The sequence below is a fragment of the Bombina bombina genome, chromosome 2 (assembly GCF_027579735.1).
Source record: "Bombina bombina isolate aBomBom1 chromosome 2, aBomBom1.pri, whole genome shotgun sequence".
In the NCBI taxonomy this organism is placed as follows: Eukaryota; Metazoa; Chordata; class Amphibia; order Anura; family Bombinatoridae; genus Bombina; species Bombina bombina.
Window position 1 is genome coordinate 421,288,965 of NC_069500.1, and position 18,652 is coordinate 421,307,616.

At 42.0% G+C, this 18,652-nt stretch overlaps 1 protein-coding gene across 1 annotated transcript in view; it reads left to right on the forward strand.

Moving 5' to 3' along the window:
* DGCR2 (DiGeorge syndrome critical region gene 2) overlaps positions 1-18,652 on the forward strand; it is a gene marked incomplete in the record, with an annotated part of 543,661 nt that overhangs the window by 173,859 nt on the left and 351,150 nt on the right.

Genomic DNA, 18,652 nt, shown 5'->3' on the forward strand with positions numbered 1-18,652 from the left:
GTTCACTCAGGAATACCGAGACTGGGAACGCTTCCTGCCGCACCTCCTATTTGCTTATCGGGAGGTGCCCCAGGAAACGACAGGGTTCTCTCCCTTCGAGTTGCTCTACGGAAGAAAGGTACGGGGACCCCTAAACCTGATCCGGGAGCACTGGGAGGGAGAGATGGAGGCTGATGGTGTCCCCATTGTGCCATACGTGCTGGAACTCAGGGACCGAATGGAGCAATTAGCCAAATCCGTGCGGGCTAATCTCCAGTTGGCCCAGAGAAGACAGAAAGTATGGTACGATCGGGGGGCCCGAAAGAGAATCTTCACCATAGGACAAAAGGTGTTAGTACTTAAGTCGGTGAAGACAGACAAATTGCAGGCGTCCTGGCAGGGTCCCTACCAGATCGTAGAGAAAAGGGGAGACACCACTTATGTGATAGCTAGCTGCCACGACAACAATCTTAGAAAGACATTCCATGTAAACATGCTCAAGGAATATTTTGAGCGACCAGAGAACGTGACGGCCGTATGTTGTTCCCCTCAGGAAGACCCCGACAGTTTACCCATTCCAGACCTATTAGAAAAGAGCCTCCCCACAGGTATAGTGGCGCAGGTTCAGATGGGGGACCGACTTAGCCCCACTGAAAGGGAGCAGCTCAACCAACTCCTCCAGTCCAAACACCTCACCTTCTCCCCGAAGCCAGGGTACACTACTTTAACCACCCACCAGGTAGATACTCCGGGACAAGCTCCCTTGCGCCAGGCTCCGTACCGAATCCCCGAAGCAGTTAGGACAGGAATGAAGAAGGAGATCGATGAGATGCTCCAGCTCAGGGTAATTGAGCCCTCCGATAGTCCCTGGGCCTCCCCAGTTGTCTTGGTGCCCAAGAAAGATGGGACCACCCGGTTCTGCGTAGACTATCGGAGGCTCAATGAAAATACCGTGACGGACGCTTACCCTATGCCCAGGGTAGACGAGCTACTCGATCGTATAGCCAGGGGAAATTACCTGACCACTATTGACCTCTGCAAAGGTTACTGGCAGATTCCCCTGGCCCCGGAGGCTATCCCCAAGTCGGCATTCGTCACCCCATTCGGCTTATATCAGTTTAGGGTAATGCCGTTTGGGATGAAGAATGCCCCAGCTACATTCCAGCGCTTGGTGGATAGGCTCCTGGATGGCTTCCAGAGTTTTGCTTGCGCCTACCTGGACGACATAGCGATCCACAGTGAGTCCTGGGAGGACCACTTAGCTCATGTGGGAATGGTTCTGGATCAGATCCGGGCTGCTGGCCTGACTCTGAAGCCAGAAAAATGCCACTTTGGGATGGCCGAGGTACAGTACCTGGGTCACCGGGTGGGGTGTGGAAAGCAGCGACCAGAGCCGGCCAAAATAGAAGCTGTCGCCAATTGGCCCACCCCCATCACTAAGACTCAGGTCCTAGCCTTCCTGGGCACGGCAGGGTACTATAGACGGTTCGTACCAGACTACAGCACACTTGCCAAACCCCTGACTGACTTGACCAAGAAGAACTTACCTCGACAGGTCCTGTGGTCTCCCCACTGTGAAACGGCTTTCCAGGCTCTCAAAAATGCTCTAATTAACGCTCCTGTCTTGGCGGCCCCAGCCCTTAACAAACGTTTTATCGTCCATACAGATGCTTCCATGTTCGGGCTGGGAGCCGTCCTCAGCCAAGTAGGCGAAGATGGAGGGGAGCATCCAGTTGCCTACATCAGCCGGAAGCTCCTGCCCCGCGAAGTCAGCTATGCAGCGGTCGAAAAGGAGTGTTTGGCTTTGGTGTGGGCATTAAAGAAATTGACTCCCTATTTATATGGTCAGGAGTTCACTCTGGTCACCGACCATAACCCGTTGGTGTGGCTGAACCGGGTCTCTGGAGATAACGGCAGGCTATTACGTTGGAGCTTATCGTTGCAACCCTTCAATTTCACCATTACTTACAGACCTGGGAAACAGAATGGCAACGCCGACGGGTTGTCCAGACAAACCGACCTCAGCCCCGCATAACCAGCGGTCTGGACAGCCTTAGTCTGCCCCGAAAAGGGGTCAGACCGTGTCTGCCAGAGTGTTCCACAGAAAGGGAGCACTGTTACAGAAGCATTAGTTATTTTGTTGTGAAGAGCTTATTTCCCAGCAGCAATGCCTGAACCAGCAAGCCAGCGCCTAAGAAGGGCTCCAAGAAAACCGTAACAAGTATCATTTCATAAAGAGTTAACTCTTTTTTTTCAGCTTTTAGAAACTATTGCCTAAATACACGTTTGCTGGCTTCAGCTCTAAGTTTAGTGATAACAAATCCCATTGTCTAATCACCTCTGGAGCCAGACTGCTAATTGATAAGATGAACTTGTAAACTTGTTATCTTAAGTACTGTAATCCTATTGTGGCCTGTCAAAAGACAGTGCTCTCTATCTAAATGTGTGATGGGGGATTTTGTGCTTCCCCCCCTCTCCCCCTGGGAGTGCCCTGTGTGCATGTAACCTTAATAAAAAGCAGGCTGGGCATCCCAGTCCTGAGTTCTTGTTTGACCCTCAATCGCAGCGTTGACTCGTTTTTGTGGGCAGAAGGGTATCCTAGCTGTACTGCAGCTAAGGGAGATTATTCTATATTTGCGAGACTCATATAGAATACTATGGAAAGCAGCTTCTCCCCTCTTTAGCAATAGGGATCCAGGCTACTAAGCGGTCCATCTCTCAGCGAGACTAAGGGTAACCGTAACAAGGGGGTTTCTTTTGTTCTTCCGACCTGGACTGTAATTTCAACAGATGCAAGTCTTACAGGTTCGGGAGCTGTGTGGGGATCTCTGACGGCACAAGGAGTTTGGGAATCTCAGGAGGTGAGATTACCGATCAATATTTTGGAACTCCGTGCAATTTTCAGAGCTCTTCAGTCTTGGCCTCTTCTGAAGAGAGAATCGTTCATTTGTTTTCAGACAGACAATGTCACAACTGTGGCATACATCAATCATCAAGGAGGGACGCACAGTCCTCTGGCTATGAAAGAAGTATCTCGAATTCTGGTTTGGGCGGAATCCAGCTCCTGTCTAATCTCTGCGGTTCATATCCCAGGTATAGACAATTGGGAAGCGGATTATCTGTCGCCAAACGTTGCATCCGGGCGAATGGTCTCTTCACCCGGAGGTATTTCTTCAGATTGTTCAAATGTGGGAGCTTCCAGAAATAGATCTGATGGCGTCTCATCTAAACAAGAAACTTCCCAGGTATCTGTCCAGATCCCGGGATCCTCAGGCGGAAGCAGTGGATGCATTATCACTTCCTTGGAAGTATCATCCTGCCTATATCTTTCCGCCTCTAGTTCTTCTTCCAAGAGTAATCTCCAAGATTCTGAAGGAATGCTCGTTTGTTCTGCTGGTAGCTCCGGCATGGCCTCACAGGTTTTGGTATGCGGATCTTGTCCGGATGGCCTCTTGCCATCCGTGGACTTTTCCGCTAAGGCCAGACCTTCTGTCGCAAGGTCCTTTTTTTCCATCAGGATCTCAAATCCTTAAATTTAAAGGTATGGAGATTGAACGCTTGATTCTTGGTCAAAGAGGTTTCTCTGACTCTGTGATTAATACTATGTTACAGGCTCGTAAATCTGTATCTAGAGAGATATATTATAGAGTCTGGAAGACTTATATTTCTTTCATGTAATTAACAAGAGTCCATGAGCTAGTGACGTATGGGATATACATTCCTACCAGGAGGGGCAAAGTTTCCCAAACCTTAAAATGCCTATAAATACACCCCTCACCACACCCACAAATCAGTTTTACAAACTTTGCCTCCAAGGGAGGTGGTGAAGTAAGTTTGTGCTAGATTCTACGTTGATATGCGCTCCGCAGCAAGTTGGAGCCCGGTTTTCCTCTCAGCGTGCAGTGAATGTCAGAGGGATGTGAAGAGAGTATTGCCTATTGAATGCAGTGATCTCCTTCTACGGGGTCTATTTCATAAGGTTCTCTGTTATCGGTCGTAGAGATTCATCTCTTACCTCCCTTTTCAGATCGACGATATACTCTTATATTTACCATTTCCTCTACTGATTCTCGTTTCAGTACTGGTTTGGCTTTCTACAAACATGTAGATGAGTGTCCTGGGGTAAGTAAGTCTTATTTTCTGTGACACTCTAAGCTATGGTTGGGCACTTTATTTATAAAGTTCTAAATATATGTATTCAAACATTTATTTGCCTTGACTCAGAATGTTCAACTTTCCTTATTTCCAGACAGTCAGTTTCATATTTGGGATTATGCATTGAATTATCATATTTTTTCTTACCTCAAAAATTTGACTTTTTTCCCTGTGGGCTGTTAGGCTCGCGGGGGCTGAAAATGCTTCATTTTATTGCGTCATTCTTGGCGCGGACTTTTTTGGCGCAAAAATTATTTTCCGTTTCCGGCGTCATACGTGTCGCCGGAAGTTGCGTCATTTTTTGACGTTATTTTGCGTCAAAGATGTCGGCGTTCCGGATGTGGCGTCATTTTTGGCGCCAAAAGCATTTAGGCGCCAAATAATGTGGGCGTCTTTTTTGGCGCTAAAAAATATGGGCGTCATTTTTGTCTCCACATTATTTAAGTCTCATTATTTATTGCTTCTGGTTGCTAGAAGCTTGTTCACTGGCATTTTTTTCCCATTCCTGAAACTGTCATTTAAGGAATTTGATCAATTTTGCTTTATATGTTGTTTTTTTCTTTTACATATTGCAAGATGTTCCACGTTGCAACTGAGTCAGAAGTTACTACAGGAAAATCACTGCACAGTGCTGGAGCTACCAAGCTAAGTCTGCTATAAACTTTTGGTATCTGTTTCTCCAGCTGTTATTTGTATTGCATGTCATGTCAAACTTATTAATGCAGATAAAATTTCCTTTAGTACTGTTACATTACCTGTTGCTGTCCGTCAACATCTAATTTTCAGAGTGTTCCTGATAACATAAGAGATTTTATTTTTTAAATCCATTAAGAAGGCTATGTCTGTTATTTCTCCTTCTAGTATACATAAAAGTCTTTTAAAACTTCTCTTTTTTTCAGATGAATTTTTAAATGAACATCATCATTCTGATACTGATAATGGTTCTTCTGGTTCAGAGGTTTCTGTCTCAGAGGTTGATGCTGATAAATCTTTGTATTTGTTCAAGATGGAATTTATTCGTTCTTTACTTAAAGAAGTGTTATTTGCATTAGAAATAGAGGATACTGGTCCTCTTGATACTAAATGTAAACGTTTAAATAAGGTTTTTAAATCTCCTGTAGTTATTCCAGAAGTGTTTTATCTCCCTGATGCTATTTCTGAAGTAATTTCCAGGGAATGGAATAATTTGGGTAATTTATTTACTCCTTCTAGACGTTTAAGCAAATTATATCCTGTGCCATCTGACAGATTAGAGTTTGTTGGGACAAAAATCCCTAAGGTTATGGGGCTGTCTCTACTCCTGCTAATGTACTACTATTCCTATGGCAGATAGTACTTCATTTAAGGATCCTTTAGATAGGAAAATTGAATCCTTTCTAAGAAAAGCTTACTTATGTTCAGGTAATCTTCTTAGACCTGCTATATTTTTAGCGGATGTTGCTGCAGCTTCAACTTTTTGGTTAGATGCTTTAGCGCAACAAGTAACAGATCCTAATTTTATAGCATTATTATTATTCTATAACATGCTAATAATTTTATTGGTGATACCATCTTTTGATATCATTAGAGTTGATGTCAGGTATATGTCTCTAGCTCTTTTAGCTAGAAAAGCTTTATGGATTAAACTTGGAATGCTGACATGTCTTCTAAGTCAACTTTGCTTTCCCTTTCTTTCCAGGGTAAATAATCATTTCGTTCCTTTCCTCACAACAAGGAACAAAAGCCTGATCCTTCATCCTCAGGAGCGGTATCAGTTTGGAAACTATTTCCAGTTTGGAATATATCCAAGCCTTATAGAATCCTATAGCCAGCTCTTAAGTACCTATGAAGGTGCGGCCCTTATTCCAGCTCAGCTGGTATGGGGCAGATTACGTTTTCTTCAAAGAAATTTGGATCAATTCCGTTCTTAATCTCTGGTTTCAGAAACATTGTTTCAGGAAGGTACAGAATTGGCTTCAAGTTAAGGCCTCCTGCTAAGAGATTCTTTTCTTTCCCGTGTCCCAATTGACACAGCAAGGCTCAGCATTTCTGAAATGTGTTTCAGATCTAGAGTTGGCTGGAGTATTTATGCCAGTTCCAGTTCTGGAACAGGGGCTGGGGTTTTATTTTATCTCTTCATTGTACCAAAGAAGGTCAATTCCTTCAGACCAGTTATGGATCTATCATTATTGAATCGTTATGTTAGGATACCAACATTCAAGATGGTTACTGTAGGTCTATCCTGCCTTTTGTTTAGCAAGGGCATTATATGTCTACAATAGATTTACAGGATGTGTATCTGCATATTCCGATTCATCCAGATCACTTTTAGTGTCTGAGATTCTCTTTTTAGACAAGCATTACCAGTTTTGTGGCTCTACTATTTGGTCTAGCCTCAGTTCCAAGAATTTTTTTTTCAAAGGTTCTCGGTGCCCTTCTTTCTGTAATCAGAGAATAGGGTTTTGGTATTTCCTTATTTGGACGATATCTTGGTACTTGCTCAGTCTTCTCATTTTCGAAGAATCTCATACGAATCGACTTGTGTTGTTTCTTCAAGTTCATGGTTGGAGGATCAATTTACCAATCAGTTTATTGATTCCTCAGACAAGGGTAACCTTTTTAGGTTTCTAGATAAATTCAGTGTCTATGACTCTGTCCTTGTCAGACAAGAGAAGTTTAACATTGATATCAGCTTGTCAAAACCTTCAGTCACAATCATTCCCTTTGGTAGCCTTATGCATGGAAATGTTGGATCTTAGGACTGCCGCATCAGTTGCGATCTCCTTTGCTCGTTTTCACATGCGACCTCTTCAGCTCTGTATGCTGAACCAATGGTGCAGGGATTACTCAAAGATAACTCAATTAATATCTTTAAACCGATTTTACGACACTCTCTGACATGGTGGACAGATCACCATCGTTTAGTTCAGGGGGCTTCTTTGTTCTTCCGACCTGGACTATAATCTCAACAGATACGAGTCTTACAGGTTGGGGAGCTGTGTGGGGGTATCTGACGGCACAAGGGGTTTGGGAATCTCAGGAGGTGAGATTTCAGATCAATATTTTGGAACCCCGTGCAATTTTCAGAGCTCTTCAGTCTTGGCCTCTTCTGAAGAGAGAGTTGTTCATTGTTTTCAGATAAGACATTGTCACAACTGTGGCATACATCAATCATCAAGGAGGGACTCACAGTCCTCTGGCTATGAAAGAAGTATCTCGAATTTTGGTTTGGGCGGAATCCAGCTCCTGTCTAATCTCTGCGGTTTATATCCCAGGTATGGACAATTGGAAAGCGGATTATCTCAGTCGCCAAACGTTGCATCCGGGCGAATGGTCTCTTCACCCAGAGGTATTTCTTCAGATTGTTCAAATGTGGGAACTTCCAGAAATAGTTCTGATGGCTTCTCATCTAAACAAGAAACTTCCCAGGTATCTGTCCAGATCCCGGGATCCTCAGGCGGAGGCAGTGGATGCATTTTCACTTCCTTGGAAGTATCATCCTGCCTATATCTTTCCGCCTCTAGTTCTTCTTCCAAGAGTAATCTCCAAGATTCTGAAGGAATGCTCGTTTGTTCTGCTGGTAGCTCCGGCATGGCCTCACAGGTTTTGGTATGCGGATCTTGTCCGGATGGCCTCTTGCCAACCGTGGACTCTTCCGTTAAGACCAGACCTTTTGTCTCAAGGTCCTTTTTTCCATCAGGATCTGAAATCCTTAAATTTAAAGGTATGGAGATTGAACGCTTGATTCTTGGTCAAAGAGGTTTCTCTGACTCTGTGATTAATACTATGTTACAGGCTCGTACATCTATATCCAGAGAGATATATTATAGAGTCTGGAAGACTTATATTTCTTGGTGTCTTTCTCATCATTTTTCTTGGTATTCTTTTAGAATACCGAGAATTTTACAATTTCTTCAGGATGGTTTGGATAAGGGTTTGTCCGCAAGTTCTTTGAAAGGACAAATCTCTGCTCTTTCTGTTCTTTTTCACAGAAAGATTGCTATTCTTCCTGATATTCATTGTTTTGTACAAGCTTTGGTTCGTATAAAACCTGTCATTAAGTCAATTTCTCCTCCTTGGAGTTTGAATTTGGTTCTGGGAGCTCTTCAAGCTCCTCCGTTTGAACCTATGCATTCATTGGACATTAAATTACTTTCTTGGAAAGTTTTGTTCCTTTTGGCCATCTCTTCTGCTAGAAGAGTTTCTGAATTATCTGCTCTTTCGTGTGAGTCTCCTTTTCTGATTTTTCATCAGGATAAGGCGGTGTTGCGAACTTCTTTTGAATTTTTACCTAAAGTTGTGAATTCCAACAACATTAGTAGAGAAATTGTGGTTCCTTCATTATGTCCTAATCCTAAGAATTCTAAGGAGAAATCGTTGCATTCTTTGGATGTTGTTAGAGCTTTGAAATATTATGTTGAAGCTACGAAATCTTTCTGTAAGACTTCTAGTCTATTTGTTATCTTTTCCGGTTCTAGGAAAGGCCAGAAAGCTTCTGCCATTTCTTTGGCATCTTGGTTGAAATCCTTAATTCATCTTGCCTATGTTGAGTCGGGTAAAATTCCGCCTCAGAGAATTACAGCTCATTCTACTAGGTCAGTATCTACTTCCTGGGCGTTTAGGAATGAAGCTTCGGTTGACCAGATCTGCAAAGCAGCAACTTGGTCCTCTTTGCATACTTTTACTAAATTCTACCATTTTGATGTATTTTCTTCTTCTGAAGCAATTTTTGGTAGAAAAGTTCTTCAGGCAGCGGTTTCAGTTTGAATCTTCTGCTTAGGTTTTTCATTAAACTTTATTTTGGGTGTGGATTATTTTCAGCAGGAATTGGCTGTCTTTATTTTATCCCTCCCTCTCTAGTGACTCTTGTGTGGAAAGATCCACATCTTGGGTAGTCATTATCCCATACGTCACTAGCTCATGGACTCTTGTTAATTACATGAAAGAAAACATAATTTATGTAAGAACTTACCTGATAAATTCATTTCTTTCATATTAACAAGAGTCCATGAGGCCCACCCTTTTTTTTGGGGTGTTTATGATTTTTTTGTATAAAGCACAATTATTCCAATTCCTTATTTTATATGCTTCGCACTTTTTTTCTTATCACCCCACTTCTTGGCTATTCGTTAAACTGATTTGTGGGTGTGGTGAGGGGTGTATTTATAGGCATTTTAAGGTTTGGGAAACTTTGCCCCTCCTGGTAGGAATGTATATCCCATACGTCACTAGCTCATGGACTCTTGTTAATATGAAAGAAATGAATTTATCAGGTAAGTTCTTACATAAATTATGTTTTCTTGGTGTCTTTCTCATCATTTTTCTTGGCATTCTTTTAGAATTCCGAGAATTTTACAGTTTCTTCAGGATGGTTTAGATAAAGGTTTATCCGCAAGTTCTTTGAAAGGACAAATCTCTGCTCTTTCTGTTCTTTTTCACAGAAAGATTGCTAATCTTCCTGATATTCATTGTTTTGTACAAGCTTTGGTTCGTATAAAACCTGTCATTAAGTCAATTTCTCCTCCTTGGAGTTTGAATTTGGTTCTGGGGGCTCTTCAAGCTCCTCCTTTTGAACCCATGCATTCATTGGACATTAAATTACTTTCTTGGAAAGTTTTGTTCCTTTTGGCGATCTCTTCTGCCAGAAGAGTCTCTGAATTATCTGCTCTTTCTTGTGAGTCTCCTTTTCTGATTTTTCATCAGGATAAGGCGGTGTTGCGAACTTCTTTTGAATTTTTACCTAAGGTTGTGAATTCCAACAACATTAGTAGAGAAATTGTGGTTCCCTCATTATGTCCTAATCCTAAGAATTCTAAGGAGAAATCGTTGCATTCTTTGGATGTTGTTAGAGCTTTGAAATATTATGTTGAAGCTACTAAGTCATTCCGAAAGACTTCTAGTCTATTTGTTATCTTTTCCGGTTCTAGAAAAGGCCAGAAAGCTTCTGCCGTTTCTTTGGCATCTTGGTTGAAATCTTTAATTCATCATGCCTATGTCGAGTCGGGTAAAACTCCGCCTCAAAGGATTACAGCTCATTCTACTAGGTCAGTTTCTACTTCCTGGGCGTTTAAGAATGAAGCTTCGGTTGATCAGATTTGCAAAGCAGCAACTTGGTCCTCTTTGCATACTTTTACTAAATTCTACCATTTTGATGTATTTTCTTCTTCTGAAGCAGTTTTTGGTAGAAAAGTACTTCAGGCAGCGGTTTCAGTTTGAATCTTCTGTTTATGTTTTTCATTAAACTTTATTTTGGGTGTGGATTATTTTCAGCAGGAATTGGCTGTCTTTATTTTATCCCTCCCTCTCTAGTGACTCTTGCGTGGAAAGATCCACATCTTGGGTAGTCATTATCCCATACGTCACTAGCTCATGGACTCTTGCTAATTACATGAAAGAAAACATAATTTATGTAAGAACTTACCTGATAAATTCATTTTTCATATTAGCAAGAGTCCATGAGGCCCGACCTTTTTTGTGGTGGTTATGATTTTTTTATATAGATATAATGACAGCCACCAGGTGGAGTTCCGGTGTGGCTGGAGACTAATGGCAGCATGTCTCATGTCGGCGTTTAGATCGACTGCTAAACAACGCACCCAACTCGCTTGCTCCATAGCCCCAGACTGCTGTGGTATTGAGGGGCACTGGCAAGTGTGATCTTGCCGAAGGAGGAACTCTACAAGGCCAAATTGGCCGGCGGTCTTTACTGCATTTCCTATTGTTTGGATCCAACGGCACGAAAGTACCTGTAAGTGTGAGCTTCCGAGGTCTATCCTGGTTGTAGTACCTTTGGACATATATTGCTCCCACCCAGATAACCTGGGGCTGCTTTTGACCTAGGAGTTAACCTGGGGGCAGTTAAAATACTTACCGGAACAGTGCGGAGCCTAACGCCTGCAGCCCAAGTGGTCTTCTGCCGGAGTGGAGGTGGGCAGAGGTCGGAGGGTTGGCGGAGAGATCTTCAGCTAGCTTCCGCAAGTGAAGCGCCGGAAGGTGGTGCTTAGCTCACAGTTGTACAGTGGGGGAACCTCTGCCGGAGACCGGACCTGGAGAACAGTGCCGGGTGCGGGGAGCCGGCGGCGCCTGGATTGGAGGCCCTGGACTTGCTCCCGATTATGGATACCAGTACTCCAGCAGTAAGAAACGTCCAGGGACAGGGCCAGTGACCGGACAAGAGGACTGTTACTGCTACTAAAGTGCCAAACGGATGATCGCTACCGCACGTATATTGTATACCTGTCAAGTCTTCAGTAAGAGACTTTTTCTCTCGCTGCACACAGCACTCTGGTAGTAAATATCACTTTCTGGTGTGAGAACACTTAACAAAGCAGACTGTTCAAGCCATAAAAGTACCAGTGTTGATATATTATTGCACGGTCTGGCCAGTTGGCCGTTAACTGAAACAGGAAAAAAAAAAAGGAACTGTAATAGTGACTTTGTGACAATAAACGTCTATTGGAGAGATAAGGTTAATTCAAACAAGGGTATAACCTGTAGTGATAAGATATAACATTCTCCTTTCTATTGGGTGTTACTATTCAGACGTTTGATAATGTATCTAATGTGAGTTGGAACATATCCTTGACAAAACGCTATTTAGGTAGTCCAACTCAGAAATATTCAAGTATCTGGCCTAATACTGGCCCAATGCAAGTTATAGGAAGTGTTTGGCCTAAGTGGTTGCTCTGTAATTAAAGTAAGGGAGTCAGACACATCATATATACTATGCAAGGATGTACTAAAATTGCCATTATATTCACTGCGTATTTAATACATAAGAGTAGTCATATGGCCAAGGTATTCAATTTGGAAAGGCAATAATAAGATGTAAAATACCTCTTTTTCCCTTGTATTATTTTCCATATTACAGACTATGTATGCAATGTGGGTTGAAAAATATATCTGATAAAACGCTATTTATATGCTTTAGTTTAACAATGTTAACCTATTTGGCCTAATGCAGGTTTTATAAAAAATCCTAGGAAAGGCCCGGTTTAAATGGTTTAATTCTGGTTAGCAGGGGAGACAGATAAACCTACTACACTACACAAGGATCTATTAAAATTGCTATTTATATTTATCGCACATTCAGTGTATAGGTATAGGTATATGTTATAAGCACTTAAGTTGGAGATACTGTCATATTATAGCTACTAGGCTTGGCGCCAGTGGCAGTGTGAATTAGATAAATTTTCTCTAGGGAATTAGTCAAGCTTAGTGGTTTTACTAGTCATTTTTCTTTGAATTCACTATAAAACACTAATTTTACACTCATTTTTAATCACTGCTTTATAGTACAAATCTTCTAATCTTAAGATTTCTCACTCCACACTCACACCACACTTTTTTACTAGATACCCTTAGCAGGGCCATTATTGACACCTTATTTGTTTCTTCATTTTTTTTTTTTTTTTTTTTTTGCACAGTGCACAGTGGTAATGCCTTCTTCTGATACTGAAGTTGTATCCTTCAGGTTTAAGCTTGAACACCTCCGTGTACTGTTAAAGGAGGTTTTGTCTACTTTGGTTGACTCCGAGACTCCTGTCATTGTCAATTTCAAGAAATCTAGTAAATTAAATAGATACTTTGATGTTCCCTCCTCTGTGGATGTGTTTCCTGTGCCAGACCGGGCTACGGAAATTATTTCTCGGGAATGGGAGAAGCCGGGGATACCTTTTTTCTCTTTCCCCGGTATTTAAAAAGATGTTTCCGGTAGTTGACTCCATCAAGGAGTCGTGGCAGATGCGGTGCCCAAGGGGGAAGGGGCGATTTCTACTCTGGCTAAGAGAACTACTATTCATATATAGGAAAGTTGCTCTTTCAAGGTCCCAATGGACAAGAAGCTGGAGGCTTACTTGAAGAGGATGTATGTTCATCAAGGTCTCCAATGGCAACCTGCAGTGTGTATTGCCACTGTGACAAGTGCTGCAGCCTACTGGTTTGATGCATTGTCAGAGCCTCTTCAAGCAGAGTCTCCTTTGGAGGAGATCCAGGATAGGATCAAGGCACTTAAGTTAGCCAATGCCTTTATTTCAGATGCCTCTTTGCAGGTCATCAAGTTAGAAACCCAAATATCTAGCTTTGCTGTATTGGTGCGTAGAGCATTGTGGCTGAAATCTTGGTCGGCGGATGTTTCATCCAAATCTAAACTTTTTAGGCGATTCCTTACAAGGGTAAGACCTTGTTTGGACCTGGTTTAACAGAAATTATTTTCTTCCAATCCCTGGTTTAACAGAAATTATTTCCGATATCACGGGTGGTAAAGGATCTTTTCTGCCACAAGATAGGAAGAATAGGCCGAAAGGATGTCAGAGTAATTTTCATTCCTTTTGTAACTTCAGAGATAAGTCTTCCCCCTCCTACCATGCAGAAACAGTCCCAACCCTTCTTGGAAACCCAGTCAGTCTTGGAACAAGGGGAAGCAATCTAAGAAGTCAGCATGAAGGCGTTGCCCCCGATCCGGGAGTGGATCAAGTGGGGGACAGATTCTCTGTTTTCTCAAGCAGGGATACGAGATGTCCCAGATCCATGGGCTTTGGGCATAGTGTCCCAATGTTACAAATTAGAATTCAAGACTTTTCCTCCCAGGGGAAGGTTCCACCTCTCAAGATTATCTGCAGTCCGAATAAAAAGAGGTGTTCTTGAAATGTGTACAGGATCTTTCCCTACTAGGAGTGATAGTTCCAGTACAGGAACAGGATCTAGGGTTCTGTTCCAATCTGTTTGTGGTTCCCAAAAATGAGGGAACTTTCAGACCTATTCTAGATCTGAAGTGTCTCAACAAGTTTTTCCGTCCTTCAAGATGGAGATTATCCGTTCCATTCTTCCTTTAGTGCAAGAGGGTCAGTTCATGACGACCATAGACCTGAAGGATGCGTACCTCCATGTTCCCATTCACAGGGATCATCACAAATTTTTTAGATTTGCCTTTCTGGACAAACACTTTCAGTTTGTGGCTCTTCTATTTGGCCTCGCCACAGCTCCCAGAATTTTCTCAAAGGTCCTGGGGGCTGTTTTGGAAGTTATTCGGTCTTATCTGGACGACATTCTGGTTCAGTGCCATATTTTCAACTAGCAAAATCTCACACAGAGATTTTGTTGTCTTTTCTTCGTTCCCACTGATAAAAGGTGAATTTTGAAGAGTTCTCTTGTTCCAGCTACAAGGGTGGTCTTCTTAGGAACCATTATAGATTCCCTGTCAATGAAAATATTTCTGACAGAAGTCAGAAGAGCCAAGATTCTTACCTCTTGCCTATGTCTACAGTCTGCTTTATTGCCATCAGTGGCAAAATGTATGGAGGTAATTGGTCTGATAGTGGCTTCTATGGACATAGTTCCCTTTGTTCGATTACATTTGAGAGCTCTACAGGTATGCATGCTCAGTCAATGGAACGGGGATTATGCAGATCTGTCTCAGAAGATAGTTTTAGATCAGTCGACGAGAGACTCTTTCGTGGTGGCTGTCTCAGGAACATCTGTCTCAAGGGAAATGCTTTCGGAGACCCTCATGGGTGATTGTAACCACGGACACCAGCCTAAGACTCATTGAAGGCGCAGGGACTTTGGTCTCAGGAGGAATCTCTCTCCCCATAAACATATTGTAGTTGAGAGCGATCTTCAATGCCTTGATGGCTTGGCCTCAGCTGGCTTTAGCAGGTTCCAGTCAGACAACATAACCTCAGTGGCTTACATCTAACACCAGGGGGGAACTCCAGAGTTCCTTAGCCATGAAGGAGGTGGCTCAAATTATTCAGTGGGCGACAACTGGGAAGTGGATTTCCTGAGCAGACAGACTTTTCATCCCGGGGAGTGGGAACTCCATCCGGGGGTGTTCTCCAAGTTAACCATCAAATGGGGGGTACCGGAATTGGATCTGATGGCGTCTTGACAGAACGCCAAGCTTCCAAAGTACGGTTCAAGGGCAAGGGATCCTCAGGCCTTCCTGATAGATGCTCTGGTGGTTACTTGGCACTTCAGGTTGGCATACCTACTTCCTCCGTTTGCTCTCCTTCCACGAGTCATTGCTCGGATCAAGCAGTAGAGAGCGTTGGTGATTCTAATAGCTCCTGTGTGGCCTCGCAGGATCTGGTATGCAGACCTAGTGGAAGTGTCCTCTCTGCCACCGTGGTGACTTCCTCAGGGTCCTTTTCTTCATACAAATCATGTTTCTCTGAAGCTGACTGCTTAGAGATTGAACGCTTAATTTTATCTGAGCGTGGAGACCATGAGGAAGGACCTTCTGCTTCAGGGTCCTTTTCTTCATACAAATCATGTTTCTCTGAAGCTGACTGCTTAGAGATCAAAAGCTTAATTTTATCTAAGCGTGGAGACCATGAGGAAGGACCTTCTGCTTCAGGGTCCTTTTCTTCATACAAATCCTGTTTCTCTGAAACTGACTGCTTGGAGATTGAACGCTTAATTTTATCTTAATTTTATACCATTTTTGTAATGGTGTTTTTTAAGTCATTCAATATGAAGTGTTTTAAATTAAATTAAGTATTTTTAACGAATACATTTTACTATTAATATAATTTTTCTATTATTTTTTAAACAATGTTTGGTAATACCTTGTATTTATAAATGTATTTAGTGGTTATGAATTGAAGTATGAATACTGCATATTATGAAGAGATTGTATAGGCGATATAATGTACATTTTGAGTGTTGTTTTTAAGTATCAATACTGCATGCACTTTTAACTAAGATTTAGGAAAAAAGACTGCTACATTAAAGAACTTTTTCAGTGAACTTATCTGGTTGTTAATGACTCTCATGCCGAGATACATACCTGATATACGTAATCAGGGGGTGTGAGCGAGTGAAGCAAAGGATTGGAGCAAATCTTATCCAATGGGAGGAGCAATCCAGGTTTAAAGAGGATCCCAACGAACAACAGAACCAGCGTCCTGAGTCTTGAAAAAGTCTGCAGAAGCCGGACGAAACGCGTAGACGGACAGGAGAGGACAAGTCACAGACACCATTGTTGCAGCTGCAGTTAAAACAGTTACCGTAAGATTGCCAGTCATATCGTGAAAATACACAGGCAGAAGGAACTTTTATCCAGGAGAGACCGGATGCCATATACCACTATATGATGACACAGGCGCTTGTTTAATCTGTTATCCTGTAAGTGCAACTTGTTTTTATGCGCAGATTTGATTAATTAAATTACTTACCTTGAGTCGCGGGTGCGCTCTATTTTTCTTGTATTCCCAGTATCGTCGTTAACTGAACGCTCCTTAGCGTTCAGTGAAGTGTGGAGCTGCACTGGGTTCAAACAGAGATTGGAGAGTGTTGTCAACATGCCAAGAACATTTGTATAACGACAACTCGAGATACCATACTCCAAGAGTCATCAAGGTGATATATATTCAGTAAGAAAGAAACTGTTTGTTTAAACATACAGCCAGAATTAATGTTTTTTTGTATATGCATATGAGTGTATTGATCTTTATCGAACAGCCATTTGTGTAATCTATGGAATATAGGTTTGTTGTTGTTTTTTGTTGTTTTTTTTGCTGGCATATAGTATTAAGCCGATAAGTATAAATAATAGTGTTTATTAAGTATATTTAGTATTTGCTGTCGGTTAGCGCAGTTTTAGGTTCTAGTGTGCTTAATTTTATCTAAGCGTGGATTTTCTGAGTCGGTCATTGAGACCATGAAACTAGAAAGATTTACCATAAGGTATGGCGTAAATATCTTTATTGGTGTGAATCAAGGACTACTCTTGGAGTAGGGTCAGGATTCCAAGAATGTTAATTTTCTCCAGGAAGGTCTGGAGAAAGGTTCGTCTGTCAGTACTCGGAAGGGCCAGATTTCTGCTTTATCTATTTTGCTGCACTAGCGCCTGGTGGACGTGCCAGATGTGCAATCCTTTTGTCAGGTCTTGGTCAGAATCAGGCCTGTGTTTAAATCTGTTGCTCCACCTTGGAGCCTTAACCTTGTTCTTAAAGTTTTGCAACAGGCTTCCGTTTGAGCCAATGCATTTCATAAATATTAAGTTGGTATCTTGGAACGTTTTGTTCCTTACTGCTATCTCTTCTGCTCGGAGAGTTTTAGAACTCTCAGCTTTGCAGTGCGATTCGCCTTATCTCATATTTCATGCAGATAAGGCAGTTCTGCATACCTAGTTTGGTTTTCTTCCTAAGGTTGTTTCGGATAGGAATATTAATCGGGAAATTGTTGTTCCTTCTCTCTGTCCTAATCCTTCTTCTCATATGGAACGTTTGTTACACAATTTAGATGTTGTGTGTGCTCTTAAGTTCTATTTGCAGGCGACTAGGGACTTTCGCCAGTCTTCTACATTGTTTGTTTGTTTTTCTGGGAACATCTCTTGGGCTTTCAAAAATAAAGCTTCTGTGGAACAGATTTGCAAGGCTGCAACTTGGTCCTCTTTGCATACTTTTTCAAAATTTTATACATTTGATACCTTTGCCTCGACCGAGGTTTCCTTTGGGAGAAAGGTTCTTTAAGCGGTGGTGCCTTCTGTTTAGGTTACCTGTTTTGTTCCTCCCTAATCATATGTCTCCTAGCTTGGGTATTGGTTTCCAACCGTAATTGATGATTCCGTGGACTCACTGTATCTAAGGAAAGAAAACAAAATGTATGCTTACCTGATAAATTTACCTGATGCTTACCTGATAAATTTATTTACGTATACGGTGAGTCCATGGCCCACCCTTTGTTTTATTTTTCACTTATCCTCAGACCTTGTGTTATTTCATTTTTCTCCATTTCCTTCGGTCGAATGACTGGGGATTGTGGGAAAGGGTGTGATACTTAACAACTTTACTATGGTTCTCTTTGCCGCCTCCTGCTGGCCACGAATGATATTCCCAACAGTAATTGATGATTCCGTGGACTCAACGTATCCGGAAATAAATAAATTTATCAGGTAAGCATACATTTTGTTTTGGTTTTTGCTCTTTTCTTTCTTGTAATTGGCAAGAGTCCATGAGCTAGTGACGTATGGGATATACAATCCTACCAGGAGGGGCAAAGTTTCCCAAACCTCAAAATGCCTATAAATACACACCTCACCACACCTACAATTCAGTTTGACAAACTTTGCCTCCTATGGAGGTGGTGAAGTAAGTATGTGCTTGATTTTTATTATTTCTTCTATGATAAGAGCTTCTAAGCATTCTGAAGCCCAATTCCTCTGAGTACCGTGTTTGTCAGAGGGATGAGAAGAGAGTATCGCCTATTTGATTTTATGGTTTTCTTCGCTGGAAATCTTTTCAAGGGTTCTCTGTTATTGGTCGTAGAGATTTCTTTTCCTACCTCCCTTTTCAGATTGACGATATACTCTTATATACCATTACCTCTGCTGATAGTTTTCAGTACTGGTTTGGCTATCTGCTACATGTGGATGGGTGTCTTTTGGTAAGTATATCATTATTTAAGACACTCTCAGCTATGGTTTGGCGCTTTAGGTATTATTATAAACTTGTAAATATATATATTTTACTTATATTTGCCATGAGTCAGGTCTATGTGTATTTCTTTTTGTAGCCTAGCAGTTTTGTTATGGGAA